General features: G+C 47.0%; 1 pseudogene; it reads right to left on the bottom strand.

Annotated features, from left to right (window-relative positions):
• On the bottom strand, positions 498-18,067 carry LOC8072988 (annotated as a pseudogene).

The raw sequence follows: 18,754 nt of genomic DNA, 5'->3' as shown, positions 1-18,754 counted from the left end.
CTAGTTGTTGATTTACTTTTTGACCCAATTCAAACCACTTCATGGGCTATTCTTTATTATGATGTACTATTAAATCAAAATTGGGACTAAATCCATTATTTTTTTATAAAAAGTTTTTTTTAAAAAAAAGAACTACCCATTCTTAACTTTTTGAGAAATCCTTCATCAGTGGGTTGTGAAACAGTGGTTGATTCCTCCATGTTGCTATTCTGCCCTTTCCTGGTAGTCAACCCCCAACGAACATAGGCTAGGACCTCTTGTTTTGACAATTCAATAGACGAAGGTTTTTTACCAAGAAAACGATATTCAAAATCATTCCATTAAGAATTCTCTTCGCTAGCCACTCGGTCCTTACAGCTTCACATGTTACATGTACATTCACGTATCACGTGGTTTCTTAACAAATTCATGTAGAACACAAAAAGGTACTGTCCACCTAGATAATCTGATAAATGATAGCACTTCCGAAGTAATTCTTAAATCCAAATCAGCACACAGAAAAATGAATATTACTGAAGTTAGATTAAAAATGTTCAACAGCCAGCGACTATCCAACAGATCGTCATTTACATTCAACGCTAGAAAACCCAGACAAATAGGCAACCCCAAAATATTAGACCGCACTAGATAAACAAGAGGAATAGCCAAGCTAGATCTATTAAACCTTCAGCAAAGGCATACCGACCACCTAACGTGGCCTTCATAATTTGTGACGCCATGAAAGGAGGCCGATTTACACGTCGCTGCAGCACAACAGAGAAATGGCATTTGAGGATGAACACAACACAGTCACAGCCCACAACTGCAATTGTAAAATGTTCCATGAGGCCATGTGACCCATGACCACCTCTTCTAACAGTAATTAGTTAACTCCGGTTGCGGGTCAATTGTCACCTTTACAGCAGAACAATAAGCTGATGATCCGTTCATATTTGTCTCACAAACAAGGCATAACTAAATACCTAATTTCTGTTTAACCATTGTAGCTGGAGTGCAGTTCTTTGAATATCTGAGTTTGGGCCAAAATTTTTTAATTGTCTACTTTGGTTACTGTTAACCCAATTTCCATCCACGTTGCACAAGCACTTCTCGAATCTGTGCAGCCACATCAGCAGCATCATTCAGGGGAGGATAGCTCCAGCTATCTGACATCTGCAATATAGGTCAATAGGACAATGCAATGTTAAGAAATTCAATGTTGAAGAGTTCCAAAACTGATGTGATGAGAAATCAATTTTGTACAGTTGCTCAATAGAAATAAATATACAGGTCAATATCTAAGCACCATGAAACTAGATTACAAGGGGTACCAGTTAATATGGCTTACATCTTCCAGTCCAGTCAAAGGCCGGACAGCCCTGCGCTCACGTAGACGGTTATGAAAATCTGAAAATTTCCATCTGCAGTGCTCGGATCCAATGACATATACAGGCTTCCTGTAAGAAGTGAAACCGGAAACCTCAGTGATGCCTCCCCGTGAGAGTCTGCCAGAGAGGAAGGATATAGCATAACAGCTCACCCAGTGCTGCATGCCTCGCTTAGCATGCTTATAGAGTCTGCTGTTATGATGAAGGCATCAGCCCATGCAAGATGGCCCAAGTGTGGGTTAGGATCTGCAGTGAAAAAAAAAAATTCTGCTTAGCATAAAATTTCTCATATCACACAAGATGTCTCACAAATCTCGTATGTGAATCGATGAATGTACCTTCACCGTCCCAAATATAAATCTTAGGATGTGTACTGAACTCTTTCAATACTACATCAGACATCTGGCAATATATAGTTTAGAAATTAAGTAGAAACAGTTCATATAACGATAAAGAAAAAGAATGATCAGAGGCCCCAGTAGTCCTACCTGTGGAGGTGTTCTTCTAGAAAATGAGATTCTGACACTTCCACAGGTCTTCAGAACATTGTGCAGTGAGTTCACCAGCTGCTTAGCAAGGTCTACATCATATTTACAGTTTCCTGAGCATTGAAAACACTATACATTAGAACTGCCCATGTATTCATACAAAGGTGTTAAAAAATCGACCACAACATATGGGTTAAAGGTAATAAATGACTATTGAAACAAGTGAAGGTCTATAGCCTCTGTTTTGTTAGTTTACAAAAGTTGGTAAACTCTAAAAGGTTCTTACCTTTTCCTGAATAATTAAATGAACAAGAAGAACATGCAGAATGCAAGAATTTGTATGAAAGGGTTTGAAATATTGAATGTGATAACGTCTATATAGTGGGTGGTGCAACATAAGGATCTCAAGGAGCTTTTGGTCAGGGCACTTAATGCGGTTATGTGATTTTTTAGTTCTGCAGTTTCTGGTCAACTGTTCTGTTTTTTTCTTTCTCACGAGGCTATCTTCCTCAGTTTTTTCTTTTGCGTGTTCTTGTGTCTGGATGTGTCTTTGGGTGGGAGGATGTCACTGATGGCACTCCGGTGTCTGCACCTGAAGCTGAGGACTTCTCCAAGGATGGGCCAGCTGTCGACAAAAGAGCGACGCGGGCCAAGAAGAAGAGCGTACGAGTCTCTGGGCCGGAATGGATTAACTAGCCCAATTGGCCCTGCGTGGCTCAGCGTGGAGGAGGCTCCCAGCCCCCTCTTGTAACAGAAACTGAGAGAGGAGAACTTGAACTTGGTTATCGTCTGAACCGAGCCGAGTAGGCTGTGGTGGTGGCGGCGGAGCCCGGCACCTCACCGGGGTTCCGAACTCTTGTTCCACAAATACTCTTCAATATATCTAGTAGATACCATACCATCGTAGCTGTTTGGTTACATCTGGTATTGGATTCAGTTTGATCCCGGTTCGTTGATCTCTGTATCCCATCCATCGAATCGCAAACGCTTTGGGTTGGATCGAGATCCTCTGACCGCCAACAATTTCTCTGTAATTCCCAAGCACGCGGATCTATTTGTGGAGTAGATCGCGATTTTGGCATCCCACCAATACTTCACCCGTCGTCAGATGGCCATGACGACCCCGGAAGAACAACTCGGCAAAATCATCCCTCTCCTAGGCGAGAACTCCAAAGGCATCAACGAGCTGAGGATCTCCATGATGGAGATGCAGGATCTCAAGACGGAGATCTCCACTTGGAAGCCGGAGGTCGACCACCGCGTCCACGAACTCGAGCACGCCGTTCTGGACCTCAGTGAGCACATCGACCAAGTGCTGGACGTCATCAATCCCTCGTCGTCACCGCTCACGTCCCCACGGCAAGAGTACCCGCTTACCACTACTGTGACTCCGACGCCGCTCACGGCGTTGGTTCGGGAGGATCACTTCACCCCGCCACTCACGAAGGTGCCGAACTCCGCTCATCTGGAGTTTTCCCAATCAAGGGCGGTACCAGGGTCGGGATCTCAAGACGGAGATCTCCACTTGGAAGCCGGAGGTCGACCACCGCGTCCACGAACTCGAGCACGCCGTTCTGGACCTCAGTGAGCACATCGACCAAGTGCTGGACGTCATCAATCCCTCGTCGTCACCGCTCACGTCCCCACGGCAAGAGTACCCGCTTACCACTACTGTGACTCCGACGCCGCTCACGGCGTTGGTTCGGGAGGATCACTTCACCCCGCCACTCACGAAGGTGCCGAACTCCGCTCATCTGGAGTTTTCCCAATCAAGGGTGGTACCAGGGTCGTTAGACCACGGCAAGCAGGGTTACGGGGTGGTGTATACCACTGCCCCAGCCCAACCCTTGGGTACAGGTGCGAAATCTCTCCAAACCAAAGTTTCCCCAATTCATACTACAGTGTATCCTGAGCATCCTGATCGGTATTATTACCCTTACCCAATTTATTCCACTGCCACACCCTTTCCTGAGGTCGAGTTCCATAAGTTTGATGGCACAAATCCTAAACTCTGGATCAAACGCTGTGAAACCTATTTTGATGTGTACCAAACTGATCCTAGTTTATGGGTTTGTTTAGCTTCTATGCGAATGACATGTTCTGCTGCTCTTTGGTTCCAAACCTTGTCCAACCCAACTACTACAATGACATGGGAAACTTTTGTTCTCGCTGTTTGCAGTCGTTTTGATAAAGATGAGCACAATCACTTAATTCGACACTTTTTCCACAGTCCACACCAAACAAACAGCCACTGTCACTGAGTATGCGGAAGAATTCAGTGACATTGTTCATCATTTACTTGCTCATGATCCCTCCTTCCCAACTACTATCATTACCAACCACTTTATTGATGGTCTAAAGAAAGATGTTAGAGCAGTTGTATGTTATGCATAGGCCACAAGACCTCAATACTGCTAGTTCTTTGGCTCTTTTGCAGGAAGACGCCACTCAAGATGTTCCTATCAAGAGATTTGAATCTTCTAAGAAACATTCTTCTGAGCTTGTCAAATGTTCTGGTGAATCAAGCAAATCCAACTACAAATATGGTGAAGACCAGAAACACAACAACTCAACTCTGCCCAAGTCAACAGATGACAACATAACTGCATTGAAGAATTTCAGAAGGGCCAAGGGTCTCTGTTTCAAATGTGGAGAAAAGTGGAACCCACAGCATAAATGCCCTCCTTCTGTATCTTTTCATGCTATGGAGCAATTATGGAAATGTGTTACTGAAGGAGAAGATTTGCAATTCCTTTCAGTGGAACAGGACTCAGAATCTGAGGAAGATTTAATGGCTTTATCAGTTCAAGCTCTCAATGGTACTGAAGGCTCAAAAACTATCAGACTAAGAGGCTACCTCCAAGACAGAGAGGTGTTTATCCTGCTCGATTCAGGCAGCTCCCATAGCTTCATATCTGATCAAATAGTGACCAATCTGACCTCCGCACAACCTTTAACTCATCCAGTTCATATCAAAGTAGCCAATGGCTAATTGTTGAGATGCACTCATCCGTTACCTCACCAACTCTGGGGCATTCAAGGCCACTCATTCCATTCCACATTAAGATAATACCTCTCAAAGGCTATGATGTCATATTAGGCATGGACTGGATTGAAGATCACAGCCCCATGAACATACTCTGGGCTGAAAAATGGTTACAGTTTCCACATCATCATCAACTAATCACATTACAAGGAATTCTACCAACACCATCCTTGGGAACACCTGTTTCCCAACATCAGTTACATCAGTTATATGTGTTAGATTACTCTAGTATCCAGTACTAGTATCTCTTTGGTTACTGTGTTAGTCCTTTCCTGCTATTTACTTAGCTGTGCGCCACCCTATGTGGCTGCATGTGTTCTGGCCCCTTGGGCCTCTATATATTGTAATCTTCTATGTAAACACTCAATCAATTAATCAAATCTAGTTGGCATTCTGCCTTCATGGTATCACACGCCTAGTTCGGGTCCTGAGCCGACCCTTTCTCCTCCCGCCCACCCTCCTCTGCTTCCGCACCCCCTCCTCCACTCCCGATGATGGCCGCCTCTGCTGGCGACTCCAGCCTCAGTGCCTCGGCTGCAGCAGCCGCCGCCACCGCCGTTCACGCGGCCCAGCTTCGCGATGACGCCACTGCAGCCGCCCAGAGACTCGAGGAAGAAGTCTCCGCGGCTCGCACCTCCAACGCCGAGCGAGCGGCTCAACTCCAGAAGGAGGCGGATCTCCTGAAGTCCGCCGCCGCCGCCCAGGAGCGCGTCCGGGCCGCTGCTGACGCCCTGTCCAAGAAGCGCGCGCAGGCCGATGCCCTGGAAGCGCAGGCGGCTGCCATTCGCGAGCGCATCCGCCTGGAGGCCCTCCACGACGAAGATGCCCACGACGATGACGAGCACTCCATCTCCAACGAGGCAGCAGCCATCGCGCACCTGCACAGCCAGGCCTGCGCCGTCCAGAACATCAAGTATCTGGTCCCCATCGTCCTCGAGCTCAAGTCCACCCAGTACTCCAAGTGGCGCGGCTACCTTCTGCTCGCTCTTGGCCAGTTCTCTCTGAAGGACCATGTCCTTAGCGATGCCTGCTGCCCTGCCGATCCGGCCTGGTACCGGATGGATTGCGTGGTTGTCTCCTGGATCTTCAACAGCATCTCCCCCGACCTCCTCGACATCATCCACGCTCATGACGGCATCACTGCTCGCGTGGCTTGGCTCGGGGTCGAGCAGCAATTCCTGGGGAATAGCGAGTCTCGAGCTCTGATCCTGGATGCGGAGTTCCGAAATTTGTCACAAGGCGACCTCTCTATTGATGACTACTACCGCAAGATGAAGGGCATGGCCGACGCCCTCGCTGACCTTGGCGAACCAATCAACGATCGTACACTGGTCCTGAACGTCCTGCGTGGCCTAAATGAGCGCTTCCAGTTCATGGCTCAGCTCATCACTCGGCAGAAACCGTTTCCTTCATTCGGAGATGTTCGCGCTGACCTTCGCCTCGCTGAGCTCAACATGGCACAGTCCTCAGCCGCACCTTCTGCCCTCCTCGCCACCCCGACCAGCAGGCTGCCCCCCACCACGCCGGCACCCAACTCTGCCACTCCTCGCCATCCTCATCCGCAAGGCGTGACCCTGGGTCCTTCTGGCAGCAATCGTGGCCGACGTCGCCGTGGCGGACGCAACCAAGGCACCCAAGGCGGCCCTCAATGGCCATCTGTCTACAACCCGTGGACCGGGTCCATTCATATGTGGCCCGGCCCCACGCCCGGCGCCCCTCGTCCTCCACCAGCACGCCCTGGTGTTCCCACTCAGCAGCAGCAGCACGCCATGATGGTTGGCACGCCACTTTCCGGCGTTCTGGCTCCTCCTGGACCAGCCCCCTACTCATCGCCGGCGCTGCTCCCTCAGTCTCCGGCGCCACCTCCAGCGTGGTCTCCTTGGACTCCTCAGTTTCTCGCCCAGGCATTTAGCACAGTATCGCTCACTCCACCGGGCAGCACCGACTGGGTTTTCGACTCCGGCGCCTCCTGCCACATCGCCCCACGAACTTGATTTTTTAACTAACGACGAGCTCCTGCCAGCTCCTTCTTCTTCTGCAGGTACACCCATGCCAACCTCTGGTGTCCCTGCCCAGTTCCCACTGCAGGCTGCACCTGAGTTACCTGACGACGCTCCGGTTCCGCTCTGGCCCCCCATTCTAGCCGGGTCAGCGCCCCGGCGCCCTCCACCAGATTTCCACGCACCTACAGCAACACCTTCAGCACCGGTGCTGCCCCAGGCTGCAGCCCCGGCACCCACAACCTCCTCCATGCTGCCACTGGCTGCTGACCCAGCACCCACTGCTCCTCCTGCGCTACCCATGACAGCAGCTTCCCAGAAGCCGCCAGTCACTCAAGTGTACACTCGGCGTCCTCCTCCTGCTGCAGCTCCTATGGCAACAACTTTCCAGAAGCCACCGATCACCCAAGTGTACACTCGGCGTCCTCCACCAGCTGCAGCCCCTCCACCACCATCATCACCGCCCGCTGCTCCTCCTCGCCGCTCCAGCATCATCCCTTCACCCCCACGGTTTGTCAAAGATGCTCCTCCGGTTAGTGCTATACCCATTACACCGGTTGACAACAGCCATGGCATGATGACTCGTGGGAAGTCTGGATACATTCAGCCAAGAATTCTGCATACTGAGGCTCTGTCTCCAATTCCCCGGTCCTGCCGCGACGCCCTTGCTGATCCTCACTGGCGTCGCGCCATGGAAGATGAATATGCTGCTCTCATGGACAATAAGACTTGGGATCTCGTTCTCGCCCCGCCAAGGCCAACGTGGTCACTGGAAAATGGATTTTCAAACATAAATTTCATGCTGATGGCTCTCTGGACCGTTACAAGGCTCGTTAGGTCCTTCGTGGCTTCACTCAACGCCCGGGTATCGACTACGATGAAACTTTCAGTCCCGTTGTCAAGCCGGCCACTGTTCGCACAGTCCTCACCATAGCTCATTCCCGGAATTGGCCGATTCATCAACTTGATGTCAAGAACGATTTTCTTCATGGGACTCTCTCAGAAACTGTGTACTGCTCCCAGCCAACAGGATTCGCCAACTCTGCTCTCCCTCAGCATGTTTGCAGACTCAACAAATCACTTTATGGCTTGAAGCAAGCCCCGCGTGCATGGTACAGCCGCTTTGCAACATTTCTGCTCTCCCTGGGTTTCACTGAAGCCAGATCAGACACTTCTCTCTTTGTCTACCACCGTGGTCCAGAGACTGTTTTTTTGCTGCTCTACGTGGACGACATTGTTCTCACTGCTTCTTCCCAGCAGCTTCTTCGCCGAATTATTGATGCTCTCATGAAGGAATTCGCCATGAAGGATCTTGGCCCCCTTCACCACTTTCTTGGCATGGCAGTACAACGACAAGGTGATTCTCTGTTCCTCTCCCAACGTCAGTATGCGCTGGACATTTTGGCTCGACATGGCATGAGTGATTGCAAACCATGCTCCACTCCCGTTGATACCTGCGCCAAAGTATCTGCCGATGATGGCCCCTCTATTGCTGATCCCACAGACTACCGCAGCCTCGTGGGTGCTCTTCAGTACTTAACTTTCACCAGGCCCGACATTGCATATGCTGTCCAACAGGTCTGCCTTCACATGCACGATCCTCGGGAAGTTCACCTCGTTGCTGCCAAAAGAATCTTGCGCTATCTCCAGGGGACTCTTAATCTTGGCCTCATCATCCCTCGGACCTCTCCAACACAGCTCGTCGTCTACACGGATGCTGATTGGGCCGGCTGCCCGGACACTCGCCGCTCCACCTCCGGTTATGCCGTCTTCCTCGGCGGCAGTCTTGTCTCCTGGTCTTCCAAGCGGCAGCCCACCGTCTCTCGCTCTAGCGCTGAGGCCGAGTACCGGGCTGTTGCCAACAGTGTCGCTGAGGCTTCTTGGCTGCGGCAACTCCTCCAGGAACTTCATCACCCCCTTGACAATGCCTGCCTCGTCTACTGCGACAATGTCAGCGCCGTCTACCTCTCCACCAACCCTGTTCAACATCAGCGCACCAAACATGTGGAGATCGACCTCCATTTCGTCCGGGAACGTGTTGCCATCGGTGCTGTCCGCGTTCTTCATGTACCGACTACTTCTCAGTTCGCTGATGTCTTCACCAAGGGGCTGCCTACTTCAGTATTTCAAGACTTTCGCTACAATCTGAATGTCCGCTGCTGCGACGTTCCGACTGCGGGGAGGTGTTAGATTACTCTAGTATCCAGTACTAGTATCTCTTTGGTTACTGTGTTAGTCCTTTCCTGCTATTTACTTAGCTGTGCGCCACCCTATGTGGCTGCATGTGTTCTGGCCCCTTGGGCCTCTATATATTGTAATCTTCTATGTAAACACTCAATCAATTAATCAAATCTAGTTGGCATTCTGCCTTCAATATGTCGTGCAGTTGCAATCTGTGGAACCTAGCTCACCATCTGGTCAGGCTCTCCCTTCAATACCAACTGAGTTACAAGACATTCTGAGTAAATTCCAAGATGTGTTCTCTCCTCCAACTGAGTTACCACCTGAGAGATCTGGAGATCATAGAATTCCCTTAATGGAAGGTGCTCAACCATTCTGTCTCAGGTCTTATAGATACAATCCAGCTCAGAAAACTGAGATAGAAAACCAAATCAAAGAGATGTTAGCCAGAGGATGGATCCAAGTCAGTACTAGACCATTTCATCCCCAGCTCTCCTGGTCCGCAAGAAAACTGGGGATTGGAGACTATGCGTGGATTATCGTCGCCTCAATGCTCTTACCACCAAAAACAAATATCCACTACCACTTATTGAAGATCTCCTAGATGAACTTCATGGAGCTCAATGGTTCACATCCTTGGACCTTTGTTCTGGATTCCACCAGATTCGCATGGCAACAGGGGAAGAATTGAAAACAGCATTTCAAACCCATCATGGTCACTTCGAATACAGAGTTATGCCTTATGGGGTATTGGGGTTACAGGTGGTCCAGCCACATTCCAGTCAAACTTCATTCTAGCTACATTCTTGAGAAAATGTGTAGTGGTCTTCATTGATGACATACTCATCTACAGTAAAACTTGGACAGAACATCTCCACCATATCAAAGAAGTTCTAACCCTCTTGCAGAAGCATCGATTTCATGTGAAACAGCAGCTCACATACCTAGGTCACATTGTCAGTATTGAGGGAGTCTCCACAGACCCATCTAAAATTAAGACTGTCCAAGAATGGCCTCAGCCCCAGAATGTCAAGGACTTGAGAAGCTTCCTAGGAATGGTGGGTTACTACAGAAAATTTGTCCCTCATTTTGGTATAGTGAGCAAACCACTAACTGACTTGCTCAAAAAGAACACCATATTTGTTTGGACACCTTCTACCAAAGCTTCCTTTCAAACTCTGAAGAAAGCACTACTTACAGCACCTGTTCTAGCTATGCCCAATTTTGATGAGCCTTTTACAATCGAAACAGATGCTTCAGCCAAAGGTATTGGCGTCATCTTACCACAGCAGGGACATCCTATAGCATATGTCAGCAAGGCTTTAGGCGTCAAAGCTCAAGGATTAAGTACATATGAAAAAGAATATCTTGCTATCATCATGGCAGTGGATCACTGGCGACACTACCTTCAGACATCGCCTTTCGTCATTCTGACAGATCAAAAAAGCCTTACACACCTAAAAGATCAGAAACTGTCTACACCTTGGCAACACAAAGCTCCGACAAAGCTAATGGGGCTCACATACAAAATCATTTATAAAAAGGGTGTTGACAATAAAGTTGCAGATGCCCTTTCTCGAGTGCCCCAATCTGATACTTATGAAATTTCAGCAATATATGTGGTTAAACCTGTCTGGTTACAGGACATTCAGGCAGGCTACCAACAGGACAGTCATGCTTTACAACTCCTCACTGAACTTTCAGTACAGTCAGCATCAGGACACTATACACTCAAGGAAGGCATTATCAGGTATAAAGGTAGAATATGGGTTGGATCCAACTTCTCTTTGCAAGCTAAAATTTTAGCATCCTTGCAGTGCTGTTGGAGGTCATCCAAGCTTTGAAGCTACTTACCACAGGGTTAAAACTATCTTTGCATGGCCTAAGCTCAAATTATCTGTTAAACAATTTGTAGCACAATGTTCTGTGTGTCAACAGGCAAAAACTGAGAGAGTAGCATACCCAGGACTCCTGGCACCATTACCAATTCCTGAGGGAGCTTGGCAGGTAGTCACTATTGATTTCATTGAAGGGCTACCTAGATCAGCCGGCTAACTGTATACTGGTAGTAGTGGATAAATTTTCCAAATACTCTCACTTTCTACCTCTCTCTCACCCATTCACTGCATTCCAAGTAGCTCAATTATTTCTGAACAATATCTTCAAACTACATGGTCAGCCATCAGCCATTGTGTCTGACAGAGACAAGGTGTTTACCAGCACTATCTGGAAGGAACTTTTCAAACTCTTAGATATAAATCTTCGTATGAGCAGTGCCTACCACCCTCAAATGGATGGTCAAACTGAAAGGGTCAATCAATGTCTAGAAACTTATTTGAGGTGTTTTGTTCATACTTGCCCAACTAAATGGCACCACTGGCTTCCAATGGCTGAATACTGGTACAATACATCTTACCACTCATCATTGGGTAAGAGCCCTTTCCTGGTATTATATGGTCATGAACCTAGGCACTTTGGTATTGACATATCACAGTCCTGTCAAGTTGCTGAATTGAACAAATGGCTGACTGAACGAGAACTTATGCAACATGCTGTGTGTCAGCATCTGATCAGAGCTCAGAACAAGATGAAACTTCAAGCTGATAAACATCGTTCTGACAGAGAGTTTCAACAAGGTGATTCTGTCTATTTGAAGGCCCAGCCGTACGTACAGACATCTTTAGCAAACAGGTCATCAAACAAACTGGCTTTTCGCTTCTTTGGCCCTTTTGATATCATTGACAGAATTGGTCAGTCTTCTTACAAACTCAAGCTGCCTGATGACTGCCTAGTTCATCCTGTCTTTCACGTCTCCCAACTCAAGTGTGTTGTGCCTCCACATACCATTGTAAGTACTGAGCTTCCTGATCAGACTAATCAGTTACAGCTGCCTGTGGACATTCTGGAGCGCCGTCTCCAACCACATAACGGTGTTGCTAAACCTCAAGTGTTGGTGCAATGGTCTCACCTCCCTCCAACACTGACGACATGGGAAGATGAAGACCATCTGTGTCAAGAATTTCTCCGCGCACCAGCTTGGGGGCAAGCTGGTACTCAAGGAAGGGGGAGTGTCACCGACGGCACTCTGGTGACTGCACCTGAAGCTGAGGACTTCACCAAGGATGGGCCGACTGTCGACAAAAGAGCGACGCGGGCCAAGAAGAAGAGCGTAGGAGTCTCTGGCCAGAATGGATTAACTAGCCCAATTGGCCTTGCGTGGCCCAGCGTGGAGGAGGCTCCTAGCCCCTTCTTTAACAGAAACTGAGAGAAAACTTGAACTTGGTTATCGTCTGAACCGAGTCGAGTAGGCTGCGGCGGCGACGGAGCCCGGCACCTCGCCGGGGTTCCGAACTCTTGTTCCACAAATACTCAATATATCTAGCAGATACCATACCATCGTAGCTGTCTGGTTACAGAGGAGTTTTCTCTTCCATTTGTGTGTTCCTCTCCTATCCTATTAATGAAATGATACGCAAATCTCCTGCATTGTTCGAGAAAAAAAAAAGGAAAAAAACATAGGGATCTAACATATGTGCACTTGAGCAGTTCCTATACATTTTTTTTTCTCGAAAACGCAGGAGAGCTGCGCTTCATTATATTAAGAAGAGGGTAAAGGGCAAGAGCCCGAACAACGCTACAACACACACACAAACTCACACACACACGCACTCACACCCCACCTGTTTCTAGGGTTACATTGGCGCCCGCGACAAAGCTACTTAAGGCGACCACTACCACAAACAAAGCCAATCTAGCTAGCTACCAGGGAGGAGGGCAGACAGAAACGAAAGCCCTCGAGCCCCAGCCGTGGACCACAAATGACGTTCCTCCCCAACCGCCATCAAGGCACGAACCAAATTTGGAGCTGCTCCGTCGAAAACACACCCATTGCGGTGGTTCCAAATAGTCCAAGCTCCGAGAATAATGAGAGAATTAATTCCTTGCCTTGTCAACTCAACAGTGGTGCTGCTGCTGGCCTTCTCCCACCAATCAAGGAAGGAAAACTCAGTGGGCTGAGGGGACAAGTTCTGAAGACCAACCTGTCTAAAGAGATTAAACCATAGTTCCCTTTCTGAAGACCACCAATCAAGGAAGGAAAACTCAGTGGGCTGAGGGGGCATAGTTCCTATACATAGGTTGAATGGGCGCCATTAATGAGGTAACGTAGTACCTGGCATGGGGTGGTAGGCTATCTCCCACCAAAGAGATTAACATTATACTCCATATTAATTAGAAAATGACCAATATGTGAAGTAGTTACTACCTTCACATTGGAAAATGTCATCGAAGTTAATACTATACATAAAATGTGGATTCAACACATTAAGAGTAAATAGGAATAGTACCACATTGTGTACCCACATGAGGTGTTAGTCCTATGTACCCTACATAATCAGCCCATGAGGCCCAATGCAATATATCTAATATTCCACCATTTATATTCTCTCATGGTATCATTCGCCTAGCGTGTCACTGCTGTCGGACGGATATGCCCATCTCCATCACGTCGGTCCGCGTTGGCACCTGCCTTCGACCCGACGCGTCTGATTGGGTCGCACCGCCGTCATTGTGCTATCTCGAGGGGTATACCTGATCCTCTGCTGTTGTATCCTTTTGGTTTGCTCGATCACCGATCGGGATTGAGTGGCCCATCGCCCGTCGACCTCACGCGTTCTACTCCGACATCGGTATCGGCATCGACTTCATCGACACCGTCTCCGAGTACTACACGCATCTTCCCCGAGCAATAGGGTTGTTGTTGTGTCGCCTCATCGGGCCGTAGCACCGCCGACCGTGTGCCAGCTTCGTCGTTCCATCTACATCGTCATCTGTACATCGACGACTGTGCTGCGGAATCCCTGTTGCGTCATCCGTCTGCACAAGGTCTTCGTCCCGCTGATTGGGTCTGCATCATCAAGCTGTCACTACCCGTATCATCGCTGAGACCTGCTCGCCGACGCATCTTCTCCTGCATTGCTTCTTCTTCGTCCAGCACAACCACACGGTTGGGGCCCTCTCCCTTGTACACCCGATATTCTTGTACACCCGATATTGGCAACACCGACGCGTGCTTTCGTCCCCGATACGTTGTTGGATCTGGGAAATCCAGCTGCGCCTCAGCGCTTAGGCGGCTTGACTGCATCGACTTCGGCATCGACCTTCTCGTTCCTACCCTGTCTGCCTCGATTGCGTCGTCGCCTTTCTTCTACATCTACAACGGCCCTGACTGCGTCAACTTTGGCATCGCCCCCTCCCACAATGACTTCCTCGACGTGTCTCCATCATTACCATGGCGCCCCTTGTGCGCCTGCAACTCCATCGACATGCAACCCGACCACAACTACGTCGACCTCGGCCATCTTCAGCACGACTTCTTCGACCACGGCTACTGTGCCCTCACGCTCAGCTACCTCAATATCGGCATAAAGGGCTACCGCCTTGCATGAGAAATTGAGAACTCATCGGCTTCTTCTCCAGCCACCATACACTGTGCATTGACTATTATGACTGCAGGGGATGTTAGCTTATAGGTTTCTTCTCCAGTCTCATCGTCTGTAGCGCTCTCGCTATGACTGCGGGGGGACATTAGAGTAAATATGAATAGTACCAATTGTGTATCCACATGAGATGTTAGTCCTATATACCCTATATAATCAGCCCATGAAGCTCAATGCAATATATCTAATATTTCACCATTTATATTCTCTCACAACATAGGGCTAGAGTTTAACTGTAGGACGATAATATGTTTCCTGTATAGGAAATTATGTGTTCAGTGTTCATAATAAATTGCAGTGCCATTCTTGGTACCATGATTATCCCATTTCTTAATCAAAGTCAAACAAGAACCTGAACTATGTATGCACAATGGAATAGAATCATAAATAGACAGGAAAGGCAAGAGTGTGGAAAGATTTACTTGTTGGTCCACCAATGTTTACTATGACTAATGGCTTAGGCAAAGGAGCAAGTTCAGCATGCCAATCTGCAGCAGCAAAGCGTAATGCAGCAGAATCTGCTTGGTGCAGTGCACCAGCAGTGAGGACCTGACTTTGCAAGTTTCACAGTTCAGAACAAACAGCCGTTATTTGATGAAAGCATACAGGGCATTTTAATCAAAAAGAAAAGAGCGGCATACCACATTAGGACCAGGTGGTTCTTGTGGAGTAATCCATCTCCTGAAAAGGCGTGGAACTTCCTGCTGTCCCTTTGTGGTTAAAGCATAGTAATCATGACGAGGAGTCACAACTAAATCAAACCTACCAAGGCGAGACCTGGGATGTTGTATCTGAATTGGAACAAACACGTATCACTTTGCTAAGCTAAGATTCACTAAATATGTAGAACAATTATTTAAAAATATCTAGCTGAATACCATGAATTCAACGGGAATACTGATCCAGGTATCTTACCTGAATGACAAATACATTATCTGGAGCTAAACGCCTTACAGAACTTGCATATGGTATGGTATCTCGCCACAAGCAACAACCAGTGCAGGACCTTCTCTGAAAGTGAAGCAGAACTTGATGAAGCAGGGTGCTGACTTTGTAATGGAAGTCTTAATTTTTAGGCTAGTCATTATTTTTCATGGCAAAAGTCATCAACAAGATTCAATAACTATCATTTAGTTTCTGAAAAGTTGCCTGTTGAAATCCATGAAGTTTCATTCTTTTTTTCAACTTTTATTCCTAGAAGCATGTTACTGCAACACAACACAAGTCAGACAATGGATGTCTGATATATATCATGATAATCAAATCAACATAGCGCGTGCTCGCAACCTCAATGGCTAACATTTATTCGGGATGATAATACTACATTTTCCTTGTACAGTTGTACCTAAGATGACAACAAAACCTCAGCAATATAACTGGAATGTGGTATTATACAGGAAAAGGTGTTCATGCCATAAAAACTGCTCAGAAGAAATGGAAGCATGGGGTTACTGACTCATAAATTGAAACAGAGACCAGAAGACAATTATCAGAAATTAAGAAATAATGCTTATATGCATAGTGCTTAAAAGCAAAGAAAGATAGAAGGGATGTGGACCTTACTTCTCAAAGGTACCACAGACCATGGTTACTATCTTTTGAGTATCTGCTTCTAGTATGGAAGACAATCCAAAAGATTGACTTTTACGGGCAGAATACTGTGCCAACTTGTTTACTTGAACCACTGCTGCAAATCTTGTATCAGAAAATACCTGTCCGAAAAATTGGTCCACTAATTTGTGCAAGGAGATTGGGAGAAAATGCAGCAACTTATTGATTCCTCCTGTTGGCCTGACAGCACGCTGAGACCAGATATATTCAGGGGAAAAAAGGTAATTAACAGCTATTAGCATAGAATGAAAGGATAATGTACACATTGTTATGGTGGCTCGGGGGAAAAAACAATTTAGTTACCACATTTCTTCTTGTTTTTTGTGAGCATTGGTTACAGCATATCAGGGCACAGATATTTTCAGAACTCCAGATGCATCAAAATAAACAGCCCAAAAAAAACCACAATCTGCAATGAGGTAGAGAAAGCACCAAAAATTGTCTGGCTGCTATCTCAACACAGTCATGTGGCAATGCATTGGCCAGTAATTATTAACTGGATTTACACTAAGGTAGAGAAAGCACCAAGAGTGATCACACAGGACCATTCCCTCTTTTGCAGGTATTTAGATATAGAACCCCCCTCACCAACTTACAGGTGCTCCCTCCGTCCAGTAAAGAATGCAATTCTCACATATCCAGAAGAAATTAGCACACGTAAAGCTAGAGTTGCATTCTTTTGGGGACAACACATGAGTCCTAAAATTGCATTCTTTCTAGAACGGAGGGAGTATATATAGATAGTTCCAACCGCAGCTAACATATACTGAAGAAACAAGTATGATTTTTCCTTAAAACTAAGGGACATGTGCCCATGTCCTATACTCCTATGGATTGATGGATACACTCCACAAACATGAGGCACCAAAACAATTCCATGAGTTCTTTTTTTTTTGATAAAAAAGAAAGGGAAGGAGCATGCATAATCCTCCTGTTCTCTAGCTACACCAATCAGGCAATCAGTCCAAATGTTGTGTCAGAGATACGACTGCTATACCAATCAGGCATTAAATATACGCAAGGAACACCTGAACTTGGAGAGTACGACAGTAGTACGAGTAACTAAGCCCAATCCTCCCATGAATTTGACGAAGAATCCTACCAAAACCATCACTACAGGCTGGCAGTGCAACAAGGGAGGCAGGAGGCTTACGTAGAGCGTGAGGCGGTCGCTGAGGCCGAGCGCGCGGAGGAGGCCGAGGCACTGGTTCTCGGCGCCGGCGCAGCCGTTGCCGATGACGACGGCGCGGCGCACCACCGTCGCGCCTCCGCCCGCGGCGAAGATCTCCGGCGTACCCCCGCGAGGCGGCTCCGGCTCCGGCTCCGGCAGCCGTATCGGTCGCATCGGCTCGCCCCTTCGCGGTCGACGCAGGCTCAGAAATGGGAGGCCGCGTCAGTGGCCTGGGGAGTCACCGAGGCAGGAAGAGTCGAGTGAATCAGCAAGGAGGAGGAGCGGTTCGAGCAGTCGTGGAGAGGTAGCCAGTCTTGCGGAGCAAGTTTGCTTTTGCATATTTTTCCTTTTTTTGATTGAGTTCCACTTTTAGCTTTCCTTTGCATCTGGCTGCCGGCGGGATGGAACCGGGACTCGAGGACGAGGAGGGCGGAGGAGACGGCGAGGCGGCGCCGCCGCCGATGAGAACTTGCCGGGGGGTTTTGGGTGGTACCATTTTTTGGCCGACTGGGCTTGGCTAGTGGGCCGAAGCGAGATTAACGTTTCGGCCTTTTGAGAAAAGAAATATTCAGGCCTTTTAGGTTTTAGGAGTTCACTTCTAAAATTTAACGATCCAAAGATTTGGCAAGCCATTTGTTTAGAGAGAGAGAAAAAAATTGTTTAGAGAGTGACATGGAAATCAACCATTTACATTTTTCCTTGTGTTTTAGGAAAAGGGCTGAGCTTCTGTAAATTATAAACCCATGACGAAATTCTAGTTGCAAACCTTTATGGGCGATCAAATAAATATGCCTGTCATTCAAGAGAAAGTAATGATCTGGGTAAAAAAAATGCAGACATCGCGAAGAACATGTAGACTAGATCAGACATTATACTGAAATAATATGAAGATGTTATCATAACTTATTACTTGTCATCGAGTAAAAAAACTTATTTTACTTGTCATTACAGTCTGCCTCATATACAGTATCCTAATAACATATGATCGTCAAAATGGCATCGTTTCTGACTTTAATATGTCAAAAAAAACTCTACCATGAAAGAAGAAGAAAAATAAATATCAACTATTAATTATATGCGGCAGACTGTTTGTTAGGTTACCGTCTTCTTTGAAAATGAATTTAGCCTTCAGTATTTGACTTGTTTATACACATGAAAAGTTAATGATTAACTAAAAATTACTCCCTCCATTCTAAATTAGAAGTCATTTCAAGAATCTTAGAGAGTCAAAATATTTTCAAGTTTAACCAAAATTATAGAGAGAAATACTAAGATTTGTAACATAAAGTGAGTATACTATGAAAATATAATTAAGGAAGAATCTAATAATACTTAGTTGGTATCATCATAATTATTATTTTATCATATAAATTTGGTCAAACTTAGGATAGT

Source organism: Sorghum bicolor, chromosome 6 (genome assembly GCF_000003195.3).
Source record: "Sorghum bicolor cultivar BTx623 chromosome 6, Sorghum_bicolor_NCBIv3, whole genome shotgun sequence".
Taxonomy (NCBI): domain Eukaryota; kingdom Viridiplantae; phylum Streptophyta; class Magnoliopsida; order Poales; family Poaceae; genus Sorghum; species Sorghum bicolor.
The sequence above is the reverse complement of the archived record's forward strand: the minus strand, read 5'-3'. Positions and strand labels throughout refer to the sequence as shown.